This window comes from Trematomus bernacchii, unplaced genomic scaffold (assembly GCF_902827165.1).
Source record: "Trematomus bernacchii unplaced genomic scaffold, fTreBer1.1, whole genome shotgun sequence".
NCBI lineage: Eukaryota > Metazoa > Chordata > Actinopteri > Perciformes > Nototheniidae > Trematomus > Trematomus bernacchii.
The window spans coordinates 892,662-901,175 of record NW_022987575.1 but is presented as its reverse complement, the minus strand read 5'-3'; the positions used below and the strand labels follow the sequence as shown (position 1 = coordinate 901,175).

General features: G+C 41.9%; 1 pseudogene; it reads left to right on the top strand.

The window, feature by feature from the left end:
* The first annotated feature begins 418 nt into the window (after positions 1-418).
* On the top strand, positions 419-7,838 carry LOC117479731 (annotated as a pseudogene).
* The last annotated feature ends 676 nt before the right edge of the window (positions 7,839-8,514 follow it).

The following is an 8,514-nucleotide window of genomic DNA, read 5'->3' as shown; positions in this document are numbered from 1 at the left end:
TATCGGAATCAGAATTCAGTTTTTGCCAAGTAAGAAGAAAACAGGCTTCTGTATGACATTGTTTTTTATTGTAATATCTGCAAATCAGAGCTAAGCCAGAAGGCAAAGCTCTCTCTAGCAGTCTATCCTAATTTCTATTCTTACCTCTGGTCATGAAGTGTTAATCATGACTAAAATAACAAGTCCATGGATACTTAGACTTTCTCTGGAGGTTGGCTGGAATATTCCTTAGGGATAATTTGAGAAGTTCATTCATCCATGAGGGACTTTGAGTAGAGACCGCTGCTGCTTTTTCGAAGAAAGGATCCAATTGAGGTGGTTCGGGACCAGGTGGACACCTTGGAATCCCCCATCAGAGCTGGTTAATGTGGTCAGGGAAATCTGTCATTTATTTATTAATTGTATCGTCTCTTGATTTCTTCTGTCCGCTCAGTTCAGGATGGAGATGGACATGAACAGCATTGCGTGAAGCTGTCGGTCCAGCCGTCCAGAGGGCTTGTGGATGAGAAGTTCACCGTCTTGGTCCAGAACCTCCTCCCTGGGTTCCAGCTGACCATCCACGCCCTCCACCAGTGTGAAGACGGACACAGCTGGGAGGCTTTTGCTCACTACACTGCCGATGCCACCAGTATTGTGAACGGTAAGACCATCACAATTCAGGAAGATGAATTTAGAGCGATTACTAAAGTTTGTGAATGGCAGCAAAACATATTTTGTTATTAAATGCTGGAGTTATATGTGAAAATAGAAAAAAGTCAATATTTTTTATCCATTTCACTCCCACAGTTTCACAGGATCCCAGTCTGGGCGGGACATATTCTGGGGTTGAACCGATGGGCCTGCTGTGGAGCCTCAGACCAGTTCCTGGCAGCAAAACGGGGCTCAGGTAGGCCAACAACCATGGGGCTGTTCAGATGACAGTACAGGAAAAAATATTATTATTAGGCCCAATTCCAAAACGACCCATACACCACTGCACTCTGTGACCAACTGAAGTCCGCCTGTATTCCGATCTCAGCTGAACGAGCCTCCTTCTGTCTCTCTGGTAGAAAGAGCAGCCGTCATAACATTTCGGAACCATAGTTTTGTGTCAGCATATCTTGGATGAAAAATAATCATTATTTATAGTAAATTAACTTCCATAAAAAGGTGTAGGGGATGGATTTAAATGAAGCCTTATGGTGCGTTCACACCGAATGACGAGATTGACGAGACTTGCGCCTTTGCGAGAGTTACATTTTGTCAACTCGAGCGTCAAATTCACGTTGCACATTCTCGTGTTAGCCAATCAGCGGTGAGGATCTCGGCCTGCCGCCACTGACGTTGAATCAGATAACCAAAACATCAGCCGTTAGCTGTTAGCCCTCAGAGCTCACAGCTCCTCATATTTGTTCAGAAACTGGAGAAAAGTTATACATGTACAAACCACAGACTGTCTATGGCATGTTGAATACAGTCGCTGCTTTATTTCTGTCTGTATGACATTGTTGTGAGTGTGGACGGAGCAGCTACATGTTAGATTAGTCTTATCGATCGATTTCCGAAACACATATTATAAAAGTGTTTTCGTCTGCCTACTTGTTTGAATGACGCTAGTAAACACAACTTCAAGCCGATTATATTCGCATCGCTTTAATCCGGTGTGTCCGGTGTAAACGTACCGTTAGAGTTACCTCATTCCCCTCATTCTTCAAGGTGGAGGAGGATGAACGTCCAGACTCCCATGGGGGTCACAATCTCGGTGTACCAGGGTCACCAGACGGAGGGCTTCTTGGATCAGGTGCTGCTGGCCAGTGTGGTGGTAGAGCGATGGTACATGGCTCCCGGCGTCCGTAGAGTCCCGATAACAGAGGGCAGACTCACTGCGACCCTCTTCCTGCCCTCAGGTAGGACCTGGGGAGATTCTGAAGGGAGGTGTCCTCTGGGGGAAGTTTAGGGGTGACATTTGTGTGACATAGAAGAACATTAACAATGAAAATGAACCAAATTCAGCATTAGTTATTTGTAACTTTTGGAACAACAACATTTTTTATCAAACTGAATTCAAGAGTACATCGGTAAAAAGTAATATTATCGATTGCTCAATTACACAAATCTTGATTGTATGTGGAAGACTTTGTGCTTTCAGCAAATATGGTAAAGCTTTCCAAATAATCCAATTGTATAATTACCGAGCTAGTGATTGTATTTGGCGTCTTGAATCGTCTGAAGGACCTGGTCCTTTCCCCGGACTCTTGGACCTTTGGGGGTGGGGAGGGAAGTTGGTGGAGTACCGGGCAGCGCTGCTGGCCTCCCACGGCATCGCCTCCCTGGCCCTCGACTACCTGACAGCTAAAATCACTAGGGAAACTGGTAAAATGGTGGACAATGATTACTTTGAGGTACATCAACCATGTATATCTTGAAAACATGAGATATAAATGTAAGATAGCGCTTTCTGACCAACAAAAAACGTTCTGCATCATCAATGTGCATCGACATATTTTTCTGCTGCAGACGGCCTATAGAGTCCTGGAGCAGCATCCTCAGATCCTCGGCAGCAGGATCGCCATGTTGGGTCTTTCCTTAGGCGCCGCTGTCACTCTCAGAAACGCTGTTTACTCCCAGGTTGTAAAGGTAAGACCATCTATCTATCCATCCATCCATCTATCCATCCATCCATCCATCCATCCATCCATCCATCCATCCATCCATCCATCCATCCATCCATCCATCCATCCATCCATCCATCTATCCAACTGATGTCAGGTGTAGCCTTGCAACTGAATATAACTCCACACAATGAGAAGCACTCAATATAGCAATATAGTCCACCATGTCTGGAGGTTGCTCATTCCGTCGCTGCGAACTGCAAGCGATCAGAACCATGTCACACTTATATTATCTGACCGATAATCGGATTCTGTCCAGCTGTCTGATCTCTGTATGTGTGTGGTCTCCCAGCTCAGATGCGCAGTGTGTATCAGTGGGAGTCATGTGCAGCCGATTGACGGACCTGTGGAACAAATTAATGCTTTATTTAACAAGTAAGTTAATCTTCTTTCAGTTATCTCTATGCCTTTCCTGCTCACAAGAGATTTTAATTAGACCCTGAGCTCGACAGAGTCGGAATGAAGAACTATTGTTTTCCTCGACTATTTTTATTAGGGTCTGAGACTGTTTTGTGTGACACCACACACAAAACAGGCCAAACGACGGGCTAAAGCCCAGAAAAACGGGCCAAAATCATGACAGCATGTAGCCCGTTCGTGCATAGTGATGTGGGCGCGATAGGATTATTATTATGATTATCATTTTTCGTCTTTGAACGCACTTTTGACCCCCGCAACCTTTACCTCACCAAATGTTGCAAACACGTCAGAAATGGTGAAAATAGACGTTTGGAATGGGTTCCGTAACTTTGCGTAAAAAAATGTGCAAGCTACGGCCACTTCTGTTTTTTAATGTAAACTCCCCCCACTTTCACTTTCACGTAAATGAACAAAATTGGATACGCATATCTAAAATGCGGAGACTAACAAAAAAGCCTTTTGGAGGTGTATAAAAAAACGTACAGGAGGTCGGCCATTTCGAATTTAACATACCCTACTTTAAAGATCTCCTCCCAGGGATCTTTTCTAGGGCTGTCAAGTTAACGCGTTAATAACGCGTTAACGCAAAAAAAAATTAACGCCACTAATTATTTTAACGCGATTAACGCATGTGTATTTTTTGTCCTCGGCCGCCGTAGTTTCAGAGCGCATCGAGTGTAAAATACCATCTACAAGCTGATGCTGACAGCCCCACTCCTCCTGCCTGAAGTTTGGCAGACCACACTTCCACGCTCACCGGCAGGCCCGGACAGGCCATCGGGAGGACCGGGAGGGAGTGTGTATGTGTGGCACGACTCGCGCGAGCGAGGCACACCTTACGTGTTGTTGTTGTTGTTGTTAGCATCTGGTGCTAGCTAGCGCTAACGGATATAAGGAGCTGTTTCAATGACATTTCGCCGACAATTGTGCCGAGCACTTGACTTTATGCAGGTAGCCAGACAGTGGGACATTGTACGAAAAGTCAGCACACTCAGCACGGATAGTACGCGCAACATGATTGCAGCGTCCAGGCAGCTCCCATTCGAGCATATATGCCTTGAGCTGCACATAGCTCCAACGATCCATCACAGTGTCTCCACACACACACACACACACACACACACACACACACACACACACACACACACACACACACACACACACACACACACACACACACACACACACACACACACTGTATTATTGTATGAGAGAGGTTCCAGGTTGAATTGAGGCGAATATTTGTAATGTTCAGAGGTTGTTGTGTTTAATATTCATGAGAATATTTGTCATTGTTCAAATGATAATAAACAAACATATAAAGCATATTTGTCCACTCATATGTTGATAAGAGTATTAAAAACTTGAAAAATATCCCTCTAAGGTACATTTAGAACAGATAAAAAATGTGCGATTAATTTGCGATTAATCGCGATTAACTATGGACAATCATGCGATTAATCGCGATTAAATATTTTAATCGACTGACAGCCCTAATCTTTTCCCATCGACACCAAATTTGGAAAGTAGCGTCTCGAGACTTGGGGGATGAAAAGTTATCAAAATAGAAACTTTTCACCGCACGGCGTACTCGTTATGCGGCGCCCATTTTAACGTTTGTGTGATGCTAGGTGATCCCTCGACATGGAACACGATGATGTCATAACTCCAACTGACATGCTCCGAACGCCGCCAAACGTCACATTATGGTTTACACTGCTGCCCTGAACAGCTCTACGTCAAATCTGAGGTTTCATAATGTGGTATTTCCATGGCAACGCAAGTGCAATGGACATGTTCCGATCGCCATCAAACTTCACTTGTATATCATCGGTCCACCCATCAACAGCTTTACGCTAAATCTGAGGTGTAATCATATGCCGTTTCCATGGTAATGCATCCCACCCCATAAAACACGATGTTGTCATAACTCAAAAGAAAATTGTCCAAACGGCACCATACTTCAGATGATGGTTAATGGTCTGGCCCTGAACATGTCTATGTGCCACTTTTGAGTTTTCCGCACAACCACCAACTGACCAATTTGCTGCCCTAGGCAAGATTTTAGCTGGCGCCCCCCCCCCTTATTTTAAATTAACACAAATACAAAATTAAAACCTATAATTGCACACAAAAACCATTATTTCAAAAAAAGAACAATTTCATACAAACCTCTGATTTTTACTGTAATTTACATTAATTACAGCAGAGGGAGCTGTCCTAATCAAGTGAAGAGAGGGCTGTAATCTACTTCCAATTTTTGCCCTTTTGTGGGACCGTGCCAAACTATCTCCTCCTACAATTTTTATCAGATCGACTCCAAATTTGTCCAGTACCATCAGAAGACTTGGACAATCAAAACTTATCGTGCACTTGTTATTTTGTTTTGGTATAGCAAGGTTACTCTATAGTGCCCCCTAAAATACCTCAACATACTTATTTTGGGTTTAGCGATGCATTTACGAAATTTGTCACAGGCGTTAACACGGAGGATCTTAAGTAACTGATATGGTTGTCGTGTTTCTGTGTGGCAGGATGGCCCTATAGCGCCCCCTAAAAACCCTTCACGAAGGTGTACGTGACACCTACATGTACGATATATAAGAGGCATTTGTATCACTGGAAAATCTGATTCCCATGTAGGGAAATGTAGTGAAATCAGTTCAAGCGGTGGCAAGAAGTAGCTTACTTGCGCACATGCACAAACAAATCAGGTTAATGATACAAAGTGGTTAGAGACGATGGCGATTCGAGGCTGTACATGGGTTCCTGAAGCTTGCAGCTTTCATTTTGATTGTAATTACCCTATGATCAATCTCTGGTGCCACCCTCAAGACAAATATTGAATCCTTTTCCTTTTCTTCTAAATCAGAAACATTGACAAGATTCAGCTTGATAAGGATAACCAGTCGATCTTTAGAGATATGCTGCTGCCCATCCCAACAGACCCCTCACTCAAAGTGGACGTGAGTACCAGCAGACTCTTTAGAGAGTTTATATTTCTGACTTTTTAACTGGGTTTTTGCTCTTCGAAGCCCTTTCTGTAAAAAAAAAATCATTTCGGTTGATATAGATAACAGTTTGTTTGCATTATGTATTATCACCTGTGTATTCACATTTGTTTTAGACTGAACAACCATGTACATTTTTGTATATGTATTTAATCTCTGCTGATATCTACAACAAAGTATATGTGGATAAATGTGCTTCTGTAGCTCTGAGTAAAGTGTCAAAGATCCAAAGATAAATGATCGCACAGTGATGCATCATGAAATATTCTGCAGCAGATGATACAATCTGAAACGCTGCTGTGTCTCTGAGCAGGTGGGACGACTGCAGTGTCCTCTGCTGCTCGTTTTCGGTGAGGACGATCAGAACTTGCCCACCTACGAGTCTGCTATAGATGTGAGTGTATTTACAAGATGACATCCTGTGTGAATAAAAAGATTCACCTGGAGGTCTGGGTTGAGGTCGAATAGTCAAAATAATCTGTCTTTTCCTAACCTCAGTGTAAAAAGTAATGGGGTTAAGGAAAGATGTGAAGAATTAATCAGGATGTAGAAAAGAGACTGCAGTGCTAAGAGAATAGGACTGCACTTGGGCAAAGTAATTATGATTTTGTTGATATGCATCTTCCGTGTTGAAACCTTAATTTTCCGTAGATGGACTACTTAAAGCGCATCTAGATACTTGTCCTTGTGTTTTCTATCTTACCTCTTATGATGTTGTGTTATGCTGGCTTCATGAAGGTGAACAACAATGAAAATGATATTACTTTATTGCCAAAGTTGGAATTGAAATGAAAAAAAACAAAAAACAAAATTCCAGATATTAAATGAAAGATTTGACCGTAAAAGCAATGATTCATATTATTGAATATATGACTATTTATCAAGATCTCATGGAAAACAATACATTGAATTAAGGAGGGGTAAAACAGAGCATGTTTCCAACATTTCCAACATCTTTGAATTTATTTGTAAAGACATATTTTTAAATTCCACTCTCATGAAGATTTACAGTTCAGACGTGACAGCAGCAGAAACAGTATAAGATATACATATTTACAAAGCATATCCAAAGAATGATAATGAGGCCATTTAATATTAACATTTATGAGATTATGTGTTTAACTTCCTTTTTTGCAGATGAGAGAGATGATGGAGCGAGCGGGGAACAGCCACCTGCTGACTGTCCTGTCCTATAAGAACACCGGTCACCTGATCGAACCTCCGTTCACACCGTTTGTCAGAGCCAGCTCCTTCAGAACAGTCACTAACCCACCTTTTCCGAGTATGTTCCCCTTCAGACCAGGAAGATGTTTCTCTCAAAGTTAAGCTAACAAGTCCGGACTTTGAGTTTTGACTGCTATAGTTTGGCTTCTTGTCTTTGCAGTGATGGTTCTGTGGGGCGGAGAGCTGGTGGCACATTCTCTCGCTCAGGAAGACGCCTGGAGGAAGACGCTGGTCTTTCTGAAGGAGAATCTGTATGGCGGCATGAAACCTGGTGCTTTATTTTCCAACCTGTAACCAAGACAACAATTTAATATTGTAGAGACTTCTGGCACCTTTGGTTCAGGATGTAAGAGTTATCTTTACAATGCATAATCATAATCACTTTGGCTGCAAATGTAATGGACATGAAATATTCAAGGTTGAATTAGTACAAAAGTAATTTGGTTAAAGTTTTAAATGTATATTGCACTCATCAAACAAGAGATAATAAAATGCCTTACAAGGAAAGAAAGAAAAAGCACCATATAAACAGTTTGGAATCTTGTTTTGTTATTTTGATGTTTACCTGAATTATTGATCCTCTCTGAAATATCAGCACCTAATTGTATCTATGTAATGAGTCCTGAGAACCCAAAAATGATTATTAGTTAATGTCCGATTCTTTTGTATTGTCTGGATCTAGCTGCAATAAGGTATTTTCTGTTAAAAGCTCCTGTCTACTGCTTCAAGTGATAGAAGAATCAGACCAACTCATGGACCAACAAGTCCTCCAACTCATAGGACCAAATAGGTCGATTGTTCAAGCGCTTATTACGACCTATAATCACGTTTTAAAGTTTTCGACCTCTAGTGCTCCTGTTGACTGCAAACGCTACAGTGGGTCGTATATTCACAAATAACCCTCTCTGGAAAATCCTAAATTGTAAGATAGTTTGGCCATTAAAATGCTTTTTGATTAGGTTTCTAGCGAGAAGTGTATATTGTACTTTTATAATCCAGGTCCAGTGGATGTGTAGGATCTATAGTTTGATAGATATTACGAAGATGATTTGAGGTTTCACCAGGAGAACGTGTATATGCGGCAGCTTCCATGTAAAGTTAGCGTCAACCCTCACGGGGTGAAAACAGTATTTCCGGTCTCGAAGTTTTCATAATAAAACCAATGATCAAATGATCAACAGTGATATCCGCAGTACTCATCCACTAAA